This window comes from Oryctolagus cuniculus, chromosome 2 (genome assembly GCF_964237555.1).
Source record: "Oryctolagus cuniculus chromosome 2, mOryCun1.1, whole genome shotgun sequence".
NCBI classification, from domain to species: Eukaryota; Metazoa; Chordata; class Mammalia; order Lagomorpha; family Leporidae; genus Oryctolagus; species Oryctolagus cuniculus.
In genome coordinates this window covers 102,272,066-102,298,774 of record NC_091433.1, presented here as the reverse complement: position 1 = coordinate 102,298,774, position 26,709 = coordinate 102,272,066, and positions in this window count along the sequence as shown.

Below are 26,709 nucleotides of genomic sequence, written 5' to 3'. Positions count from 1 at the left end.
AACACCTGCACCAGCTCGTGTCCATGTGCCCAACAACCAGCTGAGTGCAGATACCTGGTCTGGTTGGGAGAATTGACAGGGTGCTTGTGACTGTGGGAGCCTTGTGTGCTGGGACTGTGAAGACACTATGGCTGCATGGGAGGGTGCAGGGTGTGGCTGGGTCTTTGAGCAGTCACTGTGGGCAGCTCCGCATGCTGGGGGTGCCCTGATTCCCTGGTGAGGGTCACTACTGTGAGAGCCATGCTTACACCGAGGACCACATGGATCCTCTCTTAGGTTCTTGGGACAGGGTGGATGAAAATTGTGCCCCCTGGGGCTAGTGCCCAGGCAATGGGCTTCTTGGAGGACAGGAGGTGAGTGTGATCAAACCCCCCTCTGATAAAAAAAAAAAGAGATTTATCACAGCCAACTTAGGTGTCACCTTGAACACTCCCCTCACTGAACAGAGCTCCCTGGCCACACTTCTGGGTATTCACTGACACTCCACTAACTCACAGAGGCATAGCCCAAAGATAAAAACCATCAGAGGGGAAAAAATAACCCAAGAAGTATCTCCACAAATGCCTAACAATAAACACAGCAATCCAAGAAACAAAAATAAGGAAGACAACAGGATGCCCCCAAAAGAACACAACAACACGTCAATACTGGAATGTGAAGATGAAGAGATTGAAGAAATGCCAGAAATGGAATTCAAAAAATTGATTGTTGGATTACTTAGAAGTAATCAGAAGCAAATCCACAAATTAAAGAAATCCATACATGACACAAATGAACATTTTTCCCATGAAATTGAGATTTTAAAGAAATCAAAATGAAATATTAGAAATGAATTTGATTCACATTCATCAAAAAATGCAGTGGAAAGTCTTAACAACAGACTTGGTGAGCAGAAGAAAGAATATCTGAGTTAGAAGATAAATCTCTGAAAGTTTTACAATCAGGCCAAAAAAAAAAAAGGAAGAAGAAATTAGAAAACTAAAAAACAGAGTTGGAGATTTATGGGATAGTATCAAATGACCCAACATATGGGTCTTAGGAATTCCTGAAGGCGTGGAAAGAAAGAATGGGTTGGACAGCCTTTTTAGAGAAATACTTACAGAAAACTTCCCCAATTTGGAGAAATAAAGGGACATCCAAGTATAGGAAGCACATAGAACTCCTAATAGACATGACCAGAAAAGATCTTCACCACGACGCATTGTGGTAAAACTCTCCTCAGCAAAACATAAAGAAAAGATCCTAAAATGTGCATGGGAGAAATGCCAAATTACTTTCATAGGATCTCCAATTAGACTCACAGCTGACTTCTCATCAGTAACACTAGAGATTGCCTTGGATGGCCACAAACTGGGACTTCAATGAAAGAGACAGAGAATTCAATGCCACAATGACATAACACTTCATTGAAAAACAGTTTATCTGGCCTAATTGTATTCCCAAATGAGGTTAAGAAGATGACGTGGGCACCCTTTGCACAGATGTCCTTGCAGAGTTCATGTTTGCTTAACATTTCTTCCTCTAGGAGCACTCGGTTCTAGGGCTTTCCAAACGCCCCAGGAGGCAACCAGTGATGCTCAGAGTGTGGCTCTCCAAAGGCTGCACACAGGGCTTCTCTTGCTGTCACCTCTAATTAGCATGGCTGGGATTCCACTGCATAGCTTCTGAAGCTGAAGCCGGCGCACTGACAAAGCACCTGCCGAGTTAGCCGCTGGGAGCCTGTCGTGCCGGCTGGTGGCTTAGCTGGCTTCAGGCACCTCACTTGGGAAATCAGCAGGATATGCGGATGTAAAATAAATGAGGACTCTCTGTAAGGCTTCTCTGATCTTCACAGAGGGCTGATGGATGCGCCTCAGGCACTGGGTGATCTTGGAGTTCTGCATATCTCATTTCCTAAGTGTCTGCAAGGACCTGAGTGTGCTCAGCCAGCACTGCTGGTTCCAGCGAGGTGTGTGTCATCGCCCGACCCCAAAGGCCTTGCCAGCTCCCTTGTGGTGGCAGAGAACCAACCAACAGAACCTCATTCCTCAATAATGATGAACAACCCAGCTGAGCCCAGGAAACATGGTATAGACTGGATGTGGCCAAGGAGGCTCAGGGCTCCAGCAAGGTTGGGCTGGGAAATGGAAACTGAGATGGAGCCTTCAGGCTGTGTGTAAGGGGATTTCTAAAGCTGTGCAGAAAAATGCAATTGAAAGATAAATTTACTGGAGCTGGCACTGTGCCATAGTAGGCTAAGCCTCAGCCTGCAGCACCAGCATCCCATATGGCGGCCCGTTCAAATCCCAACTGCTCCTCTTCTGATCCAGCTCTCTGCTGATGGCCTGGGAAAGCAGAAGAAGATGGCCCAAGTCCTTGGACCCCTCCACTTGCGTGGGGGACCCATAATAAGTTCCTGGCTTCGGATCGGCCCAACTCCAGCCGTTACGACTATTTGAGGAGTGAACCAGTGGATAGAAGACACCACTGTCTCTCTCTGTCTCTCCCTCTCTCTGTCTGTAACTCTGCCTCTCAAATAAATACAGTCTTTTTTAAAAAGACACATTTACTTTGTACAAAAAATATTTGGAAACTCATTCATAGTTTTTTCACACATGTATTTTTCATGAAATTCTTGAAGTTTCCCGCTAGAGTCTGTGTCAACAAAGAAGTTTGTCTTGCTGCATTTTGCTTTAAATGGTCCTGCTCCCTACATATCTTTTCTTTGGCCTTGGCATTGATCAGAAGTTGTTTTCTTGGCTTATTTCACAAGGTACTTAGGACTTGAGCACCTACTGTATGTGTGTGTGTGTGTGTGTGTGTGTGTGTGTGGTGGGTAAAATTCCAGTGTGTCCGAATAATTGTGACTGGTGCATCTGCATGGTGCTTACTACCTCACCACATGCTTTTACATTTGGAAAACTGACCTCGCAATAGCCAGTGCTAAGCTGTGCAGTGAGTAGGAATTCTTGTCTAGAACACCCCCATCCCTCATCTCCAAATTTCCATCCGGTTATAGCTGGCTTGTGTCCAGGTACTCCTGGGTCTTGACCACACACTTTCTTTTTTTTAAAAGATTTATTTTTATTTATTTGAAAGAAAAACAGAGTTACAGAGAGAGGTAGAGACAGAGAGAGAGAGGTCTTCTATCTGCTGGTTCAATCCCCAGATGACTGCAATAGCCGGAGTAATGCCGATCTGAAGCCAGGAGCCAGGAGCTTCTTCTGGTATCCCATGCGGGTGCAGGGGCCCAAAGACTTGGGCCATCTTCTACTGCTTTCCCAGGCCACAGCAGAGAGCTGGATTGGAAGTGGAGCAGCTGGGACTAGAACCGGCGCCCATATGGGATGCTGGCACTGCAGGCCAGTGCTTTAACCTGCTACGCCACAGCGCCAGCCCCATTGACCACATATTTTCAAAGACTAGTTCTCTGCCTCTGTGCTGAACCAAGATCCGCCCACCCTCTGTTCATTTCACCCACTGCACATGCCCACCTTCTGTTCCCACGCTGCCCCAGGGGTTCCCCCTGCCCCTATTCTGTCAGGCTGGGCCCTCCCCGATCAGGCCGGGTACTCCCATCTCCCAGGGGTTCCCCCTGCCCCTATTCCATCAGGCTGGGCCCTCCCCGATCAGGCCGGGTACTCCCATCGGAAAGCATCTCACACCCGGTGCATCTCCCTCCCAGGGCATGGACCGTGCACGTGTGGTCCATAGCAACTAGAGATGGGCTCCAGAGGCAGGTGTGTGGGACAGAACTTCTGGCCCTGCCTTGTCACCCCAGAAGCAAACACACACCTGCTTCTGCATTCTGGCCACACTTGGTTCAAGGTCAGGGTGCATCCTGCCCTTTGAAGCCACTGTAATGATGAGTAAGCCACGCTCAGCACCTGCCTGACTCCCCTCCCAAAACACTTAGGGCCCCTTAGAAACTGTGATTATTTGTGGGGCCATGGGGACACAGCAGGTACTAAAGCATCTGGCACCTGGCAGGCAGCTTATAACTGTTTGTTGATTAAATAAATTGAAGGGAAAAAATTGGTCCTAAAGGGTGAACTCACTACTAAAACGTAGACAACCTGATTTATGGAACTGGAAAAAAAAGGATGGTGCCTGTTTTGGGGCAGCAGAGTGTGATTGATATTGGTATCCATGCCACAATACCATGCACACAGCTCTCTCATCCATTATTTAGAAATAATGTGAATGCACACCTTACAAGGTCGTGTGGTTGTTTAGAGGAGGGGCCATATGGGTCTGTGAGTTCCAGGGGTCAGTCCCTGCTTGGCATCTGTCTGCAGGATGTCCCCCAAACCCCAACCACTTTTCAAAGACAGGCCGAATCTTACACATCGTGTCCCCCTTGCTTGGGTCAGGACATCACACTTGAACAGAAGGACTTGCCGGGGTTGGTGCTATGGCGCAGTGGGTTAAAGCCCTAGCCTGCAGCACTGGCATCCCATATGAGTGCTGCTTCAAGTCCCAGATGCTCCACTTCTGATCCAGCTCTCTGCTGTGGCCTAGGAAAGGAATGGAAGATGGCCCAAGTCCTTGGGCCCCTGCACCTGCCTGGGAGACCCAGAAGAAGCTCCTGGCTCCTGGCTTCAGCTCAGCTCAGCTCTGGCTGTTGCAGTCATTTGGGGAGTGAATCAGCAGATGGAAGTCCTCTCTCTCTCTCTACCTTTCTCTGTAACTTTATCTTTCAAATAAATAAAACAAATCTTTGAAAAGAAAATAAAAGAAGGACTTGAAGTCATATTTCTTGGAGGCTACAAGGCTTAGGAGGGAGACACATTTGATAAATGAGAACAGGTTCTGACACTGCAAGAATCAATTAAGCTTTGTCACATGGGAGGAAAAAAGCACTTGTTCTATACCTGTGAATGTCCTGACTCACTTAATGATTGCTCTGCTCTGTGGCTCTCTCTTTGTTTGCCCTGGGGCTCCCTGATTTTTAGTTTATTTCTTGGTAAACATAACAGAATGTTGGTTTTTTGTCTGCCTTGTTTGTATCAAGAGCTAATGTTGAGTGGAAATCATATGCTTAATATTATGCAGATTAAGTTAGGTTGAATGTGATATTCTGATAATTTTATAGTTCAAGGGAAATCCAGCTTGCTGTACGGATTGTTTTGCAAATGATGAAAAGAGACAGTGACAGCTTCAATTAGCAAAGAAAGAACCATGCAGAAAACGGTCTGTGTAGATTTCTCAAATTAAAAAGAAATCCAAGTATTATTGTTTCTTAATTATGCAGTCTCAAGATAAATTTTGGAACAATTCCTTTGTTAGAAACTCAGCCTTCCTGAGAAACTCCTATTTTCATCATTTTATGTGAAAAGCTTTTAAATATCTCCTACTCAACAGAAGTGATAATTTGCCCTGCGTGACCAGCCCAGCGAGAACACATTAATGTCAATCTCTAAATCCAAAAATAGGGCGCTGATGAGGTCCCCTGGCTGTGGCCACTCAGAGGCTCTGCTGGTCTCAGGGCTGTTCTGGCTGAGCAGAGCAGACAAGGCCCCTGCTCTCTTGAAGTTCCCAGTCTTGGGAAGGGAAGAGAAAACAAGCAGTCACCAATGCCCACGTCACCTACCTCAGTATTCAGTCTTTTTTTTTTTTGACAGGCAGAGTGGACAGTGAGAGAGAGAGACAGAGAGAAAGGTCTTCCTTTGCCATTGGTTCACCCTCCAATGGCCGCCGCGGCTGGCGCACCGCGCTGATCCGATGGCAGGAGCCAGGTGCTTCTCCTGGTCTCCCATGGGATGCAGGGCCCAAGCACTTGGGCCATCCTCCACTGCACTCCCTGGCCACAGCAGAGAGCTGGCCTGGAAGAGGGGCAACCGGGACAGAATCCGGCACCCTGACCGGGACTAGAACCCGGTGTGCTGGCGCCGCAAGGCAGAGGATTAGCCTAGTGAGCCGCGGCGCCGGCCAGTATTCAGTCTTCAGACTGACAATCGGAAGGCATCTTGAGAGCATGTGAGGGGAGAAGTTGGGGCGGTCTCCTGGGGGGAAGTGATGTTTGAGAAGAGCCCGGATGGTACCCAGGACTTTGGTAGGAGAGAGAGAGGAAGAGCGTTCCTCACAGAGGGGACTGCCTGTTCAAAGGTCCTGAGGTTGGGGACAAACTGAAAGGACTTGAGCAAGTGTGGGTTGGCGGTGGACCAGGGAGAGGACAACATGTGTATGCATGACAGGGCACAAGAGGTGAGACCACACACCTGTGGAAGTAGGGCCTCTAGCTTCCAAATCCAAGGCTAATTTTCCTCTCGTGAAAAGCTGGACTATTTTCTGTAATGAGCACATTGTGTGTGTTGGGAGGGGGGTCAGTTTTGCACTCCAGGGGACATTTGTGTGTGGACACATTATGGGTGCTCAGAGCTCGAGGGGAGGATGGCCCCGGCGTCTAGTGGGCGTGTTGTTAAACACAGAGGATAATCCCGGGGACCAAGAATCATCCGACTCCCAATATCAGCAGTGTGGGGCTGGGTAACTGTTTTCAAATAGCATTTTTCAAACCATGAATTGCAACCACTAGTGCACTATCAGATCCCTTTCTATGAAAAATACAGACTAGAAAAGAGCAGAGTGTTTGATATACAGTGTTTAAGTACGTATTTAAAAATGTTTTAGGGGCCGGTGCTGTGGCCGCAGCCTCCAGTGCCGGTATCCCATATGGGCACCAGTTTGAGTCCTGGCTGCTCTACTTCCAATCCAGCTCCCTGCTATGGCCTGGGAAAGCAGTAGAAGATGGCCCAAGTCCTTGGGCCCTTACACCCTTGTGGGAGACCCGGAAGAAGCTCCTGGCTCCTGGCTCGGATCAGCCCAGCTCTGGCCATTGCAGCCAATTGGGAAGTGAACCAGCTGATGGAAAACCTCTCTCTCTCTTTCTGCCTCTCCTTCTCTCTCTGTGTAACTGACTTTCAAATAAATGAATAAATTAAACAAAAATGTTTTATTTATTTAAGGGGCAGAGAGACAGAGTCTGAAAGAAAGAGAGAGAGAGAGCCCCATCTGCTAGTTCACTCCCCAAGCACCCAGTGGCCAGGGCCTGAAGCTGGGAGGCAGGTTTCCCATGTCAGTGATAGGAACCCAGCCACCTGAGCTGCCTCTCAGAGCTGGCATTAGCAGGAAGCTGGAGCCTGGAGCAGAGCCAGGACTTGAACACAGGTATGTTGATGTGGTATGATGCGAGATTTGCTAGTGACTTCACTAGGCCAAATGACAGCAAGGAGTGTGAGTTTCCTGAATACACACGTCATACACACAAATGTTCCTGTGTATTGCATTATGAAGTGCATTCCTTACTGCAGGGAGCAGTTAAAACCTGCACAGAGAACCCATCATCCACACACGCCAACCAGCCTGGTAGTCCAGCTCCTCCACAAATCTGTTCCCACCTGGCACAGCTGGGACCCGAGCCTGAGCTCATAGTGGGGGGCTTGGTGGTGAAGCCCACTTGCTCTCAACAATCACTCTACATCCCAGCTCTAGCCAACATCGCCTTCCAGCTCACCCTGAACTTGGTCTTGATTTTTCCCTCTCCCTAAAGCTTCCTTCACTGTTCAATTCCCACTTAACCTCTGAAGACCTGTCTCACCTCCTCTGTGGAGACTTCTTGTACTGTGCTTTTGCTGTTGTTGTTGTTTTGAATTTGAGAGTTAGAGCTGCAGACAGAGAGAGAGAAGTCTTCCATCTACTGGTTCACTCCCCAAATGGCCGCAATAGCCAGAGCTCCGATGATCTGAAGCCGGGAGCCAGGAGCTTCTAATAGGTCTCCCCATGTGGGTGCAGGGGCCCAAGCACATGGGCCGTCTTCCACTGCTTTCCCAGGCCATAGCAGAGAGCTGGATCGGAAGAGGAGCAGTCAGGATAGGACCTGGCACCCACATGGGATGCCGGCGAGTAGGCAGAGGCTTAGCCCACGATGCCACAACGCCGGCCCCCACAGCATTTTGTCCTTTCCTTGGCTGTAACTGTCACCAGCTGTGTTTCATGGCTGCTGAGTTCCCTGAGGGCACTGACTACGTCTGACTCCTCTTGTTGCCTGCAGAACCCTGCCCATGCAGGAAGTGCTCAGAAGAGAGCTAATAAATCCATCAGTGATGAGCACTACCTAGAGTCTTTTTCTTGCTAATTGTTTTATAAACTGGAATATCATCTGTGATATCCAACATACATGTTGTTTCTTCCTATAATGTGAATTTTCCTTCCATTATTAAGTTGGCTGCTTCTAACTTTTTCCTGATTATTTAGCAAGCACATGAACTTCAGATCATACGGAAAGTTGTCAGGAAGCTGTCTCTGCAAATAATATATATTATATATTGAATATGTAAAATAGATCATATAATTAAACACATAGACTTATGCATTATATATTACAAAGTAGGTATATATATATATATACTTCAAAAAGTTTCTGAAAAATGGAATTAAAAGTATAAGTTTATTTTGGTATAAACGTATTTTTTGAAACCCAGGCAAGCTTTTTCACGATATGTATTTCCCACATATTCTTGCAAAAAAAATTGTGCTAAACACACGTTTTTGATTCAATTATTTTCCAGAACTTTTTGACGTCGCTTCATATACATCCGAGGGTCTCCACCAACTGTGAGTGCGGTGAATCATCTTCCCCTCTGCTACTTAATGCACCGCTTTTGTTATGTGGACAGGGCCTGGTGTGTTTGCTTTCTGGTCCTGGGGAGACCACGGCGCTCCGGGTCAGCCTGCGCTCTGCTGCCCCCTCGTGGTCCCGCGCGGAACTGCAGAAGGTGGGAAGCTGTCCCGCAGCGCAGGCGTTGGGGGTCTGCCTTAGTGTTGCCTTGTTTTTGAGCCTCAGCAACCAGGGGGCCGTAGACTCTGTTAACAGGCTGAAGGAAGCTGGAAACCTGCAAGAGGTCAAGGTTCCAGGATCCCTCTTGGAGTCGGGAAGCTGGTTTTCGTGTTTCTCGTTGTCTGCAACTGCCTGGCACAGCCAGTTTGCAAGTCGACAGGATGCGTCTTGCCAGCCAGCCGGCTTTGGCCTTCTGGAAGAGAGACCCAAAGCCTGCCAGTCAATGTGGTGTATGTCAGTGCATTCTGAATTCCAGCTGGGCTGGCACTGCAGTTCCTGCTGGAGACCCGGCCTGAGCCGGTCACACCGCCTCTCTTTCTGGTCTGTGTATCAGCTTCACCGTGCCTCTGAGTCTGGATGGCTTCTCGAGGATTTAGCACACCGACGCGAGCTCGGTGCTGAGATCATGTTGCTTGCCCATCTGACCAGAGTGCCTTCTCCTCTTCCCCACCCATCAGAGCTGACTTTTCTTCCACCCTGAGCTCTTGGGAAGCCTTCCCAAGCTTGTCAGTGCACACCCAGCACTGTACCCTCCTGCCTAACCTGATGCACTGACCGCAACACATCAATCACCTGTCACGGTCTTTTGATGAGTTGGCAGAATTCAGCATGACAGTTAGGCTGAATGTGTCTCAGGGTGCCATTACTTAAGCCATCACTGCTGCCTCCCCAGATACACACTGGCAGGAAGCTAGAGGGGGGAGCCAGAGTGGGATCTGGAACCCAACACTGCACTGTGACACACAGGCATCTTGGCTGAGTGCCTGCCCCTCGCTTGCTGTGTTTTACACAGCTGAGCTGATTACTGTTCTACACTAGATCTTAGCCAAAAGGCCGAGAAGCAGTTGTTATTGTACGTCCCCAAGCAAGCCACTCTGGCTTTTCCGAGTCTCCGGAGCCCCTTTTGCAGTGAGAGGCTTGCTGGACAATCTCGGGGACCTATTTGGCTCAGAGCTTCTGGCTCCTAACTTGGGGGGCAGAAGGCGGTGGGGAGCCCATGAGAAGTGGGAGGAGGGGTCATGTGGATGCTGGGTGTTTCCCCTGGCTCTCTGAAGGTGCCTGAAGATGGGGTGGGCACCTGTGGTAGTCGCTTTACCCCTGGGGAGGGTTTCTGGGTGTGGACTGCGGGAGGCTTCCTTGGGAGTGGACCAAATCTGGAGCCGGGGCCAGCTGTGATGCCTCTGGGAGGCTGGCCCCTCAGTGAACACACAGGAGTCTCCCTCACAGGCACTGAGCCAACTCCCGGGAGCAAGGGTGCCCAGTGCCTGCAGGTGACGATGGGCTCCTTACTCTTGGGTGCTGCTTTCATGCCACATGGCTGGGCAGTCTACTTCCCCCTTCGTCGCTGTGACAATCCTGTTTTCCCACACAGTCTGTCTCTACGGGGCAGAATTCTCCTCCTGCAGGCATGCCTCACATGTGGAATGCAAACAGAACTAGTTCCAGCAGTAGCAGTGAGGATGCTTTACACCCATGGCCACCACTCTGGGGGAGGCACAGCTTGCCCCAGATTTCTTGTTCTCTGATGCACCCTCCATCTGCAGGCCCTTCCTTCCACTGCATTTAAAGTGATCATGAATAATGCAACTTCGGAGTGTGTCTTTTTGGCTTCAGCCACTCGCGTGCCTCCTAATTGCCATAGGAAAAAGTCTAAGCCTTCTTGGATGCTCACAGAGACATCCCTGGTCTCTTTGAAGAGCTGAATACGGGAGTTGGAAAACGATGAATGACTTGATCTGCACAGTAAGAACGGCTCGGGAGTGAACTTCAAGAGGTGCCTGTTGAAGCGGGTGACAGAGTGGGAGGAGCTGCTGCCGTATTTGAATATCAAATTTCTTTCAGTGGTATTTCCTTTACTTTTCATAATAATCCTACGAGTGAGGTATATCTCTTACTGTATTACTATCTTCATTTTTTTTTTTAAAGTCGGAAATGTCAGTCCAGAGAGGATCAGGTGAACTGAGCAGTCACACAGGTGGTAGTTGGCAGAGGTGGGATTAGAACCCAGATCCGGCTGGCACCGTAGCTCACTAGGCTAATCCTCCACCTGCGGCTCTGGCATCTCGGGTTCTAGTCCCAGTTGGGGCGCCGGTTCTGTCCCAGTTGCTCCTCTTCCAGGCCAGCTCTCTGCTGTGGCCTGGGAGTGCGGTGGAGGATGGCCCAGGTCCTTGGGCCCTGCACCCCATGGGAGACCAGGAGGAAGCACCTGGCTGCTGGCTTCATATTAGCGCAGTGCACCGGCTGCCATTGGAGGGTGAACCAATGGAAAAAGGAAGACCTTTCTCTCTCTCTCTCTCACTGTCCACTCTGCCTGTCCAAAAACAAAACAAAACAAAACAAAAAAAGAACCCAGACTGGTGACCACTGGGAATCTGTACACTTCACCTCCTCCCTTGGTCCTGGGAGGTAGGAAGGATGATTGTTGAGCAGTGAACAAGTTGGAAATTTAATCATTTTGGGGCCACATTTAATTTGCTAAACAGAAGTGCTCTCATATAAGGAGAAGCAGGGCATTTTCTTATCAAGTCAGTGTAACTTATCCTCAATGGAAACGTCATTAAGAGAGTGACAAAGCAGGAGCACCTGCCTTTATTTGCCAGATAAACAGAAACCCTGCTGCCTCCTGGTTCCTACCCTCCCAAGGCTGCAGCCCAGGAACTCTGCTGTCATTTTCAGCTCTGAAATTCTGCGGCTTTCTGGTAACTGAAAAGGCAAATGGTTTTCTAAGGCAAATACCTGCAAAATTAGAAGAGCATACTTTTGGTTTTAACTTGGAAATTTTAAAATATAGATATGGATTCCATGTTAGATAACTACCTCCATCTGTCACTGGTAACAGCCGTTCAGAGCATCAAACATTGTGTCTTCATTGGATGTGACAATGTTAGTCTCTGTTGGGGCTGGGCTTTTGCTCATCTACTGTCGAGTGACCAAATGCCCCAAAGCTGAGTTCATGGCCGCAAACAACAGCAATGCGATTTGAGGAGAGCTCATCAGGGAAAGCTTGCATCAGCTCCACTCAATGCGAGGCAGTTTGGAGGTTCAAGTTGGAGCCAGCAGAGGGCTCTCTCACTCACGTGTGCATCAGTCCATGACAGCTGGTGGCGGGATCTTCACTGGGGCTGCTGGCTGGAACCTCTGTCCTCTTCATGTGGCCAAGGCTCTCACCAGGTTGACAATAGGCTCTGAAGAAAAGTGTGTGGAGATAGAGACAGAGATAAAGATAGACATAGAGAGACATAAAGATATAGAGATGATATATGTATATATAGAGAGATGATAGAGATCTATATAGAGAGAAATAGATAGATATATAGATAATAGAGAGAAATGATATATATAGAGAGAGCTAGACATGATAGAGATATATAGAGAGAAATAGAGATAGACATAGACATAAAGATATAGGGATCATATATATAGAGATGATATATATATATATATAGAGAGAGAGAGAGAGAGAGAAATGGAGATATAGAGATGATGAGAGCAATGATATATAATATATATATAGAGAGATGGAGATTATATAGATTATATATATAGAAATAGAGATAGAGATGATGGAGATATATATATATATATATATATAGAGAGAGAGAGAGAGAGAGAGAGAGAGAGATGATAGAGTGCTCAGGTTTGCTTATTCACTTCCTAAATTTCCCCAACAGCAGGGAGCCTGGAGCCAGTAGATAGAAATGCAATCCAGCTCTCCCCCATGGAGTGTAGGAATCCAATTACTTGAACCATCACTGTTGTCTCCTAGGGTATGCATGAGCAGGAAGCTGGAGTCAGGAGCTAGGAACCAAACCCAGGCTCTGAGATGGGACAGAGGCATCTTAACGGTAGGCTAAGTGCCACTCCCCAAGCGAGTCTTATCAGGCCAAACTGCAGGTGTCAGCAGAGCTGGTTTCTTTTAGAGGATTCAAGGGAAGAATCTGCTCCTATCTCTTTTAGGAGCTAGAGGCTACCAGCCTTCTTTGGCCCAAGGCTGCTTCACACCTGTCTCCACTGCCATTGTCATATTTTCTTCTCCCTCTTATGAGATCCTTGTGATGACATTGTGACTTCCTCCCCACCCAAATAATCCAGGCTCATCTCCTCATTGCCAGATCCTTATTCACGTCTGGAAAGTCCCTTTACCATGTAAGATAACACAGTTGCAGTTTCTAGAAATTAGGATGTGGTCATCTTTGGAGGCCGTTAGTGAGCCCATGAGATGGCAATCTTTCAGTGAGACCTCCCTGGATCAAGATAAAGAAGTGTGCTTCGCCTGTGAGATAAGGGTGTGTACAGCTCCTCCCTCCTGCTTGGCACACAGCCTGTGCAGTCAAGAAGGGACCAGTTTCTTCAAGGAGGCCCTTGGTGTTGAAATACTCAACATTCCTGTGGGGCCATGCCTTGGACCCTGGTCCTTAGAAGGGGGCTTGAAAAGTCACTCCAGGACATCAGTAGGGCCACAGGCTCATGCAGCCCCAGGTAAAGAAACATGTGTTATCCCTTAACACTTTGTTTCTTTGCTCCAGTCACCTTTTGACTTGGAATCCCCAATAGGTGCAACTTGTCTCAAGGCCTCCTTGGCTTTACATTTCTCTTGGCTCTCATGGTACCCAGCACCAACCACACCTCTGCCTGTGCCATCCGCTTCACAGTCCATCCCAGTGTCCTCAGAGTTCATCAACCATCTAGTCTGTTAGATAACTTTGAACAACCCCATGCCAAGAGAGGGCAGAATACCTGGAGAAGCAATAGCCTGTTTGTCTGCAGAGACCCCTACCACCTACAGCTCTCCAGGAAATGCATCCAGAGAAAGAAGGAAAGTTCCTCACAGGGCAGAGAGAGGGCGTCCATGGTGGGTCGAGCCCTGGGTCGAGTAACTACATAGCAGCCCCCTGAGATGTCAGTGGACAGTTATTCTCCCAAGTGGCTTTGGATGTGGGAGCCCAGGAGGGCCTGCCAGGGCATCAGAGCAGAGCTTTGATTTACGATTACAGAAGGTTTTTCGAGCCTGTCCTTTGTCACACACCCCAAAGCTGTGGTCTGCTGAGCCCTGAACTGCACTGTATTACTCTCTCCAGTTCTAGGTCTATGCTGTTTATCTTTGGTTGAAACTCATCAGAAGGGCTGATGCTTTTACCTGTACAGATAGTTCTTGATTAATGATGATACAACTTAGGATTTTTCAACTTGATGATGCAAGACCGTACCCATATAACCATTTTGTTTTTCACTTTCAGTACGATAGTCAATACATTACAAGAGATAGTCAAAACTTTATTATCAAACAGGCTTTGTGTTGGATGGTTTTTCCCAGCTTTAGGTTATGGGAGAGTTCTGGGCAGGTTTCAGATAGGCCAGACTAAACTATGGTTTTCAAAGGTTGAGTGTGTTCAGTGCATTTTCTTTTTTGATTCAAGAGGTGCAGGGGTATAGAGGGGTGGAGAGAGAGAGGGAGAGAGAGAGAGAGCGCCCGTCTATTGGTTCACTCCTCAAATACAACAGCCTAGGACTGGCCCATGCTGAGGCCAAGAGCTGGGAGCTTAGTCCAGGTTGCCTATATATGTATCAACTACATGAGCCACCATGTGCTGCCTCTCAGAGTCTGCATTGGCAAGAAGCTGGAATTGGGAACCAGAACTGGAAATCAAACCCAGGCACTTTGATCTGGGAGGTGGGTGTGATACCTGGTGTCTTAACTTGAGTATTTTCACTTTAGAATGGGCTTAGAGGCACATAACCCCCCATAAATCCAGGAACATTTGTAATTGTGATTATTGCTTCTATCATTACTGATAGAAATACACAAATTAAGCCCATTAAGATATTGGATGGCCTCATCCAATGCCCCTAGTATCTTATGCTGCTTGGAAGTTCAGGGCATTGCATTGGGTGTAGATTACAGGTGGACACTCCATTTCATTGCTTGTCTGTGTGTCTTTGGCTGCCTCTGCCATGCTGTGTGGAGCATAATTTACCATCTTTTCCCCTCTGTCCTCCAGAAACTTCCTCTGGAAAGCCTCTTTGGACCTCCCACCCCATTCTTCTTGATGGACTTGTCTCACCCCATCTTCCCAGCAATTTATCATGTCTTTTCTTCCTAACTTTTCATGCTCATCTTGCTCCTTGCGATGTGAATTGATTTGCAAGTGCCCTGGGGGATGGGTCTATGGTGGGACATAGAAAGCTTTGTTGTGGCTGCAGCTCAGGCTCCCTGGCTTTCCTAATTTAAAACTCTTCTTTGTTTTGCTCTTCTTTGATTGATACGCATTCCTGTCTCCATCCGTTTCTTATCAGATGCTGGGAACATCAGTGCTGTTTCTCAGTGGATTACTTTTCGTCTTCTCTGATGACTCCTTTAGCAGTGGAGATGAACACAGAGCATCTCACATTCATGAAGTGTCTGTAATTTACAACTTAGGAATCCGAGCTGTGAAGATGAAGCCTGGCATCATCAGCAGAATCTCAGGGCAGAAGGAACTTCTGTGCTTGGTCATTTTTTTTCCTTCTGAAGGGTTAAACATTTTTCAAGTGTGTCATCATCAGTATGGGCTGGCTTATGCTATGATTTTTCCTTAGGAAGATTAATGCAGAATCATTTATCTATGTAGGTACTTTTGAAGGGAAACAAATGAAAAGGTAGAATTTCAGTCCAATCCAGTCTAACAAGTTCAGTTTTATGCCGAAATAACATGGGGAAGGATACAGGCTGCACAGAAGCATGAATCATCTGAAACTGCAGATGGAATCAGACCGTAACAGCAGCCAAAACAAATCTAACTCTAATGGCATTAAAAGATTATATTTATCTGCTATGTGTGTCTAATTCACAAGATTGCAAGGCTCATGCATCTTTTCTGTTCTTCTTGGGCTCTGAAAGACAATGAATTCTGTGTTCCTTCCAGGTGAGAACTTGAACTGTCAGTTGGTTGACACAGTTATTCAACTGCTGCTCTCAACAGTTCGTGGAGCATAGGAAATGCAGGGAGTGTTAGTTCCACTCTTCTTGACATGTGTTTTGGTCTTCTGACAGCGGAAGTCCAGAATGTTGTAGTTGTAGTGGAGATCATGTCTGGCCCAGAACTTGGAAGACGTGGGTTCCAGAACTGCCTTTCACTGGAGAAGTAACATTAAGATAGCCACCTCTCCCCTTTCTTGTGTATAGTCGGCGTCTGTAAAGTCAAAGTCTCAAAGGCATAGGAGAAATTTGGTTCCCCAGGGAAATTGTCTGGAAATATATTTTTAAAAGATTTATTTTATGTATTTGAAAGTCAGCGTTACACAGAGAGAGAAGGAGAGGCAGAGAGAGAGAGAGAGAGAGAGAGAGAGAGGTCTTCCATCTGCTGGTTTACTTCCCAGTTGGCCACAATGGCTGGAGTTGTGCTGATCTGAAGCCAGGAGCCAGGAGCTTCCTCCGGGTCTTCCCAGGTATGTGCAGGGGACCAAGGACTTGGGCCATCTTCTACTGCTTTCCCAGGCCATAGCAGAGAGCTGGATTGGAAGTGGAGCAGCCCCAATGGCTCCCATATAGGATGTCAGCACTGCAGGCAGTATCTTTACCCACTATGCCACAGCACTAACCCCAATATTTTTGATTTTCACATCTGTATGGGGGAAGGTGTTGTACTGACACCTGATGGGTAGATACCAGGGAGGCTGCCGAACATCCTACATTGCACAAGGCATCCCCCAGAACTCTCCAGCCCAAAATGTTAATAGTGCTAAGGAAGCCTAGTATAAAACTAACTGAGCACAGAGATAAGAATGAATTCCTATTGTGTCAGGTGCTCTGCCAGATACTTTAATCCTACTTAATTTAATTTGATTTGAGGAAAGGGAATTTGGAGCTCTAATGTGTCCAATGGGGCTTGCAGAATCACAAACTCTAAAACCAGAAGATACTTGAAATAATCATCTATCTGATGCTTTGCTTTACAGGTCTATATTTGTCAGTGGCTAGTACAGTGAGACTAAAGTTTTTCCAATCTTATTTTCTATTCCAATCCTACGATTTCTATTGCTGTAGCAGAATACCTGAGACAGGGTACTACATAAAGGAAAGAGATTTATGTAGCTCGTCATTCTGGAGATGCCAAGATCAGGTGCTACATCTGATGAGGACTCGTGCTGCATCATAACATGGCGGAAGGATGCAAGGACAAGTGAGAAGATGCAGAAGAAACAAAACACAAAGGGCAGTCTTGCTTTATAACCTTCTATTCTGGCAGTAACTAACCCAGTCTTTTGAGAACTGCATTAATCCCTCTTAATGACCCAGTCACCTCTTAAAGCCTTTCTTCTTGATGCTGCCACAATGACAATGGAATTTCAACTTAAATTTTGTAGGGGACAAACTATCTTCAAACTACAGTACTTCATCATAGACCAAGAGACAGAGTCCAGCCTAGAGCTCATGTCCAAGTTGACCAGGGCCCAGGTCTTCTGATGAGTGCTCTCTGCAGTAGCTTTTCCTGTAGGAAGGCATGTGGGAGCACCTGGCTCTCCTAGCAGGACTGAACTGGCTCTTGATCACTAGACACTGAATTTCCATCAGGGTAGGACATGTAGCATTTCCAGGCATTGACTTTGCTGGTGTTTTCTGGAGGTGGCTCACATTTGCCACTCAATTCAGAACACTTCATCTTTGTTTCTTTTTTTTAAAGATTTATTTATTTTTTATTTGAAATGCAGAGCTACAGAGAGGGAGAGAGGGAAAGAGAGAGAGAGACAGAGAGAAAGAGAGAGAGAGAGAACGAGAGAGAGAGAGAGATCCTCCATCCACTGGTTCACTCCCCAAATGGGCACAACGGCTGGGGATGTGCTAATCTGAAGCCAGGATCCAGGAGTTTCCTCTGGTCTTCCATGCGGGTGCAGGGGCCCAAGCACTTGGGCCATCTTCTACTGCTTTCCCAGGCCACAGCAGAGAGCTGGATCAGAAGTGGAGCAGCCAGGTCTCCAACCAGCACCCATAAGGGATGCCAGCACTGCAGGCGATGGCTTTACCCTCAATACCACAGCGCTGGCCCCAGAACACTTCCTCTCAAGATGCCTTCCTTCTTTCTACTCCTCTCCCTACCCTTTCTCACTTTTCAGCTTGCCTGCTGCTCAACTCTCTTCAACCCTGACATAGAAAGTAGACCAAGAGGACAGAAATTAGTTTGATTATCTATCACAACCCGTTGTAAATAATGGGTAGCAAATATGCTTTGGTGATGAGATAGAACTTCTTTTCTTTAGGTCTGAAGGAACTCATTTGGAGACTAGACTTGCAAATTCCACAAGAGTTGGAATGTAGCTGCAGCGCATGCTCCCAGTTTTACAGAACTAGAGCCCAGTGAGTTGCTGTTTTTCATTAATTTCCATTCCTTTTCTCTCCTTTCACCTTCTGTTTCTTATCAGATTTTGGGAACAGCAAAACTTTGTTTCTTGACATATTACCTTTTGCCCTGGCTGAAAATTAAATATATTTTCTAACATTGAATGTGGAAACACAGATTTAGGGCAATTTTTTCAGAGACATTTGGCTTGAAGAGTCATCTTTTCCAACTGACAACACAAAAGCAGAATGTATTTACAGTCATCCCTCAGTACACATGCATGATTGGTTTCAGAACTCCCCAAAGGTACCAAAATCTGTGGATGAGCTAATCTCTTATGGTAAACAGCAGAACATTTGAATGAGACAAGAGAATAGTCAGTAAAGCTTAGTGCAGATGCAAAATTTGTTTCAAATATTTTTGATCTGTGATTGTTTGAACTTGAAATATTGAGGCTGGCGCTGCGGCTCACTAGGCTAATCCTCCGCCTTGTGGCGCTGGCACACCAGGTTCTAGTCCCGGTCGGGGCGCCGGATTCTGTCCCGGTTGCCCCTCTTCCAGGCCAGCTCTCTGCTGTGGCCAGGGAGTACAGTGGAGGATGGCCCAAGTGCTTGGGCCCTGCACCCCATGGGAGACCAGGATAAGCACCTGGCTCCTGGCTTCAGATCAGCGCGGTGCGCCGGCCGCGGCGGCCATTGGAGGGTGAACCAACGGCAAAGGAAGACCTTTCTCTCTGTCTCTCTCTCACTGTCCACTCTGCCTGTCCAAAAAAAAAAAAAAAATATTGAGCGATGACTGTATTGACTTTTTTTAAAGATTTATTTATTTATTTGAAAGTCAGAATTACATAGAGAGAGGAGAGGCACAAAGAGAGAGAGAGAGAGAGGTCTTCCATCCGATGGTTTACTCCTCAATTGGCCACAACGGCCAGAGTTGTGCCGATCCAAAGCCAGGAGCCAAGAGCTTCTTCTGGGTCTCCCACGTGGGTGCAGGGGTCCAAGGACTTGGGCCATCTTCTACTGCTTTCCCAGGCCATAGCAGAGAGCTGGATCGCAAGTGGAGCCAGTGCTTCAGGCCAGGGCATTAACCCACTGCACCACAGCACTTGCCGCCCTGTATTGACTATTGCTACTTCTAGCTATTCATATAATATAATAACTTTTGAGTAACATAGTAATGAGAGCATTAAAAGTAATGCTACCAATTGCATAAGAAGGAAAGTGCAATCATTGATCTTTCTAAGATAAAACGTAATACCTGCTTATGTAGTACTATATGGCAGGCACATGATCAACGTTCAATAAATATCTCCCAAACTAAGTTGAATGTAATAAGGACAATTTAAAAAAAAGGAAAAATGTGAATTTATCATTCCTATGAAGTAACACTTATACACATTTTGATGAATATCCTTGAACGCCTACCCTTACACTTGTGTGTGCGTCTCTATCTCCATCTCTGTTGTTGCTGCCCCTGTCTCTGTCATATCTGTTCCTAGCCCCACAATCTGCATCTTTAGCTGTAGCTCTCTCTCTCTTCCTCTGGCATCTCTATCTCTGATTACATTTCTGTCTCCATCTGGATCTCTGACTGCGTCTCTATCCCCGTCATCTCTGTGTACTCTCTGTCATCTTTGTGTACTCTCTGTCATCTCTGTTTCTGTCTCTAGCTCTACATGTATCTATCTCCATCTCGATTTGTAACTTTCTCTTTCACTCTCTCTCTATTTTTCTGATCCTATCTCTGCCTGTAGCTCCAACTCTATCTTGACTTCTAGTTCCACCTCCATCTCTACCTCTGTCTCTATGTCCAACCCTATTTTTATCATCTATATCTTTATCTTCATCTCAATCTCATTCTCCATGTCTAGCTCTAGTTCTACATCTATTATGTTTACCTACACACATGTGCACAAACAAATGCATATACATATGTAAGCACACACACATATATGATTAATCAACCTAGAACAATAGTTTAGGAAACATGTAGTATTAAAATTTTTATAAATGTTGTAGTATAGTATAGCAATTATAGCATGGTTTTAGACAAACCTGGGTATAATATTGGATAGCTTATTTGTTTCTCAGTTTCTGTGCTCTTGTTGAAATGGGGATAATTATATCCACTGCACATTTTTGTGATAATTAAGTCAGATAATATGAGAAAAGTGCTTAACACAGAGTTTGGCACTTAGATAAATTTTCTGTATTATTAAAAACTCAGCAGTGTACTTTGTTGTATTTCTTCAGGCTTATCTATTATTTATTTGTTGGCTTGTTTCTTAAGCATTAATTTCTAGAAGTAGAATTAGTGAATTAGAAGAGATGAATATTTTCTCCAGAAAACTTGTACCAATTTCTAATGCTGAAAAGTAACATTTACTTATTTATTTATTTATTTATTTTGACAGAGTTAGACAGTGAGAGAGAAACAGAGAGAAAGGTCTTCCTTCCGTTGGTTCACCCCACAAATGGCCACTATGGTTGGCGCGTTGCGCCAATCCGAGCCAGGAGCCAGGTGCTTCTCCTGGTCTCCCATGCGGGTGCAGGGCCCAAGCACTTGGGCCGTCCTCCACTGCACTCCCTGGCCACAGCAGAGAGCTGGACTGGAAGAGGAGCAACCGGGACAGAACTGGCACCCCAGCCAGGACTAGAACCCAGGGTGCCGGTGCTGCAGGCAGAGGATTAGCCTAGTAAGCCACAGTGCCGGCCACGTTTATTTATTTTTTAAAGATTTATTTATTTATTTGAAAGTCATAGGAATGGAGAGATTGGGAGAGACACAGAGAGTGAGAGAGAAATCTTCCATCCACTGGTTCATTACCCAGAGTCAGCAATGGCCAGGACTGGCTAGGCTGAAGCCAGGAGTCAGGAACTTCATTCAGGTCTCCCCCATGGGTGTCCGGGGCCCAAACACATGGGCCATCTTCCACTGCTTTTCCCAGGTCATTAGCAGGGAGCTGGATTGGAAGTGGAGCAGCCAGGACACAAACAAGCACCCATATGGGGTGCCAATGTCCCATGTGACAGCTTTACTTGCTACGTCACAATGCCAGTAACACTTACTGAACCCTGACTATGGGTCAGGCCCTATTCTAAGCACTTGATATGTTTTAACCCATTAGTCCCATGATAAAGAAGTAAGTCTTGTTGTCTGTCACATTTTGCTGATGAGAGAACTGGTGCTTGTGGGGCCTGAGTGATTCACACAGTCACACTGTGAAGAAGTGATGCAACCCCGATCTGAGTGCCACAGCCTGACCCGTGGAGCCTTGTTCCTATCTAGGCTGACCCGCGGAGCCGCATTCCTAACTAGGCTGACACGTGGAGCCGTGTTCCTCTCCGAGGCTGACCCGTGGAGCCTTGTTCCTATCTAGGCTGACCCGTGGAGCCGCGTTCCTCTCCGAGGTTGACCCGTGGAGCCTTGTTCCTATCTAGGCTGACCCGCGGAGCCGCGTTCCTATCTAGGCTGACCCGCGGAGCCGCGTTCCTATCTAGGCTGACCCGCGGAGCCGCGTTCCTATCTAGGCTGACCCGTGGAGCCCCGTTCCTATCTAGGCTGACCCGCGGAGCCGCGTTCCTGTCTAGGCTGACCCGCGGAGCCGCGTTCCTATCTAGGCTGACCCGCGGAGCCGCGTTCCTATCTAGGCTGACCTGTGGAGCCCCGTTCCTATCTAGGCTGACCCGCGGAGCCGCGTTCCTGTCTAGGCTGACCCGCGGAGCCGCGTTCCTATCTAGGCTGACCTGTGGAGCCCCGTTCCTATCTAGGCTGACCTGTGGAGCCCCGTTCCTATCTAGGCTGACCCGCGGAGCCGCGTTCCTGTCTAGGCTGACCCGCGGAGCCGCGTTCCTATCTAGGCTGACCCGTGGAGCCCCGTTCCTATCTAGGCTGACCCGCGGAGCCGCGTTCCTGTCTAGGCTGACCCGCGGAGCCGCGTTCCTATCTAGGCTGACCTGTGGAGCCCCGTTCCTCTCTGAGGCTGACCTGTGCTCGTGAGAGGATTGCCGGGTGTTAACTCCCTAGGGGAGGAAGCACACTGGAGAAGTCCTCAATGCAGAGAGGGAGGCGTGAAGGAGAGCTGCAGCTTTCAGGCGAGATAAGGAGCTAATGTCAACTGCAAGCCATTAACAGAAATCAGAAGAGGTGGATTTGGGGATGGAGTGGGCTGAGGGTGAAGCCGTGATTTTTGGTGTATTAGGATTGTCCAGAGAGATAGAACAAATAACATGGGTGGATGGATGGATTGATGATCGGTAGATACAAAGACAGATTGCTGTATTATGGATACATAGATAGATGAAAGAGACGCTGGCTCACAAGATATGGAAGCAGAGAAGGCCTATGGCAGGCCACCTACAAGCTGGAGACCCAGGGATGCTAATAGCATGACTCAATCCCAGCCCAAAGCCTCAGAGCCAGGGTAGCTGCTGGTGAGAATCTCATCTGAGCCTGACAGCCGGAGAACTCTGGGGCCACCAGTGTTAGTGCTGGAGCCGGAAGCCCCAGGGACCACAGGCAGGAGGAGGAGTGTGGCCCAGCACCAGGGCAGGGGAAGGAGATCCTGTCCTCTGCTCGTCCTCCTAGGAGAGCGCTCCGCAGGCTGAATGGTGTCCTCCCACACTGAGAGCAGAACTTCCCACTCGCTCCACAGACTCACCTGCCAGGCTCCTGGAAGCAGTGCCTCACCACAACCCTCGGTTCCACAAGCCAGTCAGGTTGACACCTAAAATTACACACTGCAGTGGTGGTATCTATTAATTCCCTCTTTGGTAAAATTAAATGAACAAATTTATTTTTTAGGGATCATGGAACATCCTGAGATTGTGGCCTCAAACCAGCCTTGTTCTTTTCACTCCCAAGTCTTTTTTTTTTTTTTTTTTTTGACAGGCAGAGTGGACAGTGAGAGAGAGAGAAACAGAGAGAAAGGTCTTCCTTTTCCATTGGTTCACCCCACAATGGCCACTGCGCACCGCGCTGATCAGAATCCAGGAGCCAGGTGCTTCCTCCTGGTCTCCCATGGGGTGCAGGGCCCAAGCGCTTGGGCCATCCTCCACTGCACTCCCTGACCACAGCAGAGAGCTGGCCTGGAAGAGGGGCAACCAGGACAGAATCCAGTGCCCCGACCGGGACTAGAACCCCATGTGCCGGCACCACAGGCGGAGGATTAGCCTAGTGAGCCACAGCGCCGGCCGCACTCCCAAGTCTTATGTGAGGAGAGAGAGAGTCCTCTCCCCTTGTCCAGGGCAGTCTATGAAAACTTGGAGTTCTGGGCAGACTGACTTATCATTGAGAAGGGGCTTACTGACTGTTCTTCAATTTGACTTTTAACAAGGGAAAGTCATTTGCATAAAAAATGAGAATCCCTGTTGTGGTCATGAGCACCTCCATTCAGTCTAGGTACTTCACGCCTACATAAGATATGCAGCTGTTTGGGATGTTTGGCACTCCAAGCCAGCTCCATTTGTAAAAGTCAATTTTTATTTATTTGAGAAGAGAAGAGAGGGGGTGGGAGCACTTCCTTCCACCTGCTGGCTCACTTCCCAGCTGCTTGCACCTGATGTGACCAGACCAGGTCAAAGTTAGGAGCTGGAAACTCAATACAGGCTTTTCATGTGGGTGGCAGGGAACGGATTACTTGAGCCATCACTGCTGCCTCTCATGGGTCTGTGGAAGTTGGGGCATAGCAAACCTAGGTATTCCAATATGGGACACAGACATCTTCACCAGTATCTTAACTGCTAGGCCAAACACCTGCCCCAGGGCAACTCCTCTCTTTTTGCCACCGTGACAACTCAATTGAAAGCAAGAGTTGGAAGCATTTCTAACAGGAGCGCTGCACTTGGTTTTACCAAACTCCTCTCTTGGTTCATCAAATTGCCAGGAGCTTTCTAGAACAATCACAAGGTCTGCAGATCCAATTTCAGGTAGGATATCTTGCCCTCACATTCACTGATCAACACTGTAATGCTAGCTTTACAGGATCTTACAGCTGAAGGGAGAATTTCATAAACGTACGCCCAAGAACTGTGAAGAATCCGTTGCAGATTCAGTCTGGATTTTGTCCTACTTGCAAGCTAAAAGGATGGCCTGCCACAGGGGTGCCACAATCGTGGATGTGGGTAGAATTTCCTGGTTTGGAAATGAAGGGCATCTTGTGGCTCATGACCACAAGAGTAGGCAGGGTTCCAGCATTTCTGAGCCCCAGTTTCCATGGGGACAAGAGAAGATGACATCTGTACTTACACTAGGTTGTGTTAGAGGAGAGTGACTCTAAGTCTGTGCACCTGGAACAGTGGTCAGGAAGCAAGTCTGCCCTTGTCCCTTTCTCTTCTCTAGGGCTTGTCAATCATATGGGCGTCCTGGAAAAGAACCAGGAGAAAAGGCAGTGAGTGCCTGGCTCACAGCATGTGCAGGGTCCTGAGAGAACAGGGGGAAGGTTCTCCCTGCAGTGCCCACTCCTCACTACTGCACCGTCTTGACCATGCAATGTCTCCATGAGCACGCCAGTCCACCTGCCTCTCTGATGAATCCCTCAATTTCTCTCATACAATCTCTGAGTTTTTTCAACTTTTTGATAAGGTCAGATTTGCACCACATAAAAATCATCATTTTGAAGTGAACAACTCAGTGGTATTTTGATATAATCACAACATTCTACAACCATCACCTGTATCTAGTCCCCCAAACCCCCTACCCATTAAACAGTTGCACCCCTCTCTCTCCTTGCTCCTCACTCCTGGTAGCCCTCACCTGCCTTCTGTCTCTGGAGTTGTCTGCTCTGGCCATTTCATGTAAATGGGATCATAGAGTAAGTGCCTTTTGCGTCTAGCTTCTTTTACTCAGCGTGATGTGTTCAGGGTTCATCTGTGCTATAGCATGCATCACTAATTTATTCCTTTATCTTGGCAGAGCCATATTCTGTTGTTTGGATCATCGTGCTGTTGAGTTGCTGTTTCAGCTCTATCTCACTTAATAAGACTATGAACCGATCCCCCACAAAACTCTTTTTCTTAAAGATTTATTTATTTATTTGAAAGGCAGAATTAGAGAGGAGAGAGGGAGAAGGAGAGAGGAAAGGAGGGAGAGAGAGAGATAGACAGAGAGAGACAGAGAGGTCTTCCATCTGTTGCTTCACTTCCCGCATGGCTGCAACAGCCAGGGCTGGGCCAAGCTGAAGCCAGGAGCCAGGAGATTCAGGTTGGGCTCCTACATGGATGGCAGAGGCCCAAGGACTTGAGATGGCATCCATTGCCTTCCCAGGTGCAGTAGCAGGAAGCTGGGTCAGAAGTGGAGCAACTGGTGCTTGGATATGGGATGCTGGTGTCGAAAGTGGTGGCTTCACCTGCTGTACCACAGCGCTGGCCCCCTTCTTACGTTCTTGATTCTGTGGGTCAGAATCTGGACAGGATCTCTTGCAAACAACTGGCCCTGCTCCACAGGGACCAGGAAGACTTGAAGGCTGGGAGTGACTCGATGTCTTGGGCATGGAGTCATCTGAGGTGATTTCAGTCCCTTGTCTCCGCCCCCCTACCCCGCCCTGCCCCTCTCTCAGATCCCAGGTGATGAAAACACCCTTGGGGTCATCTCAAACCTAAGCAGGTGTCGGAATCCCTTGGAGGAGCTTGTTCAAGCCCAGGTGCTGGGCACCTTAGCAGGAGCTCCTGATTCAAGAGGTCTGGGGTAGGGACTGAAAGTTTTCCACTCTGCCAGGGCCCTGGGGGTTCCTGATGGGGGACCGCCACTTGCGACACCAGCATCCCATATCCAAGTACCAGTTACTCCACTTCTGACCCAGCTTCCTGCTACTGCACCTGGGAAGGCAATGGATGTCATCTCAAGTCCTTGGGCCTCTGCCATCCGTGTAGGAGCCCAACCTGAAACTCCTGGCCCCTGGAACAGGAGATGATTGCCATCTGTGGGGAAGGCTGAGGTGGGAGCTGCACTGCCATCACCTTTCTAGCAGTTTCTACCATGGATGCCTCTGGCCCCACGGATGTTGAGAGGGAGGCTGGCTCCCTGTGCATCTCCTGGGACCATAGCACTCTGTAACATGGACTGGTCCAGGGTCAGGTGTCACTCCAAAGATCTCACACACAGTAATGACAACCTGGGGCAGATCCTGCTGCCTGATTCCCCTCCATTATCCCACAGAAGTTCAGCTCATTCTGGGCACAGAACTAATTCAAAAGGAGAATGCAATCCTAGGTGTGAGCAGATATAAGCAGGGTCTTCCCAGAGTTCTCAGAAAAATGCACCTGATGGGGAGACTGTGGATTTCAGAATATCTTTGCGACAAAGTAGCTGGCTTTTAATTCCATTTTCTATCAACTTGTGGACGTGTCCTCTAATGTTTGTCTGTGGCAGCTTCCAGAAAGATTCAGAGCAGTCTGTAGGAATGGGAACCCACTCCCTCACAGCCCAGCAGGGGGCCAGGCAGGCCGAGGGTCCCTGCAGCAGACAGGAAGAGGTGGGGAAGACAGGGAGCCTTTGCAGCAGGGGGGAAAGACAGAGGGAGGTAGGGAGCAGATGCGACCTGCTGTGGGAAGGATTTGTGCCCTAGGGGCATGGTGTTCG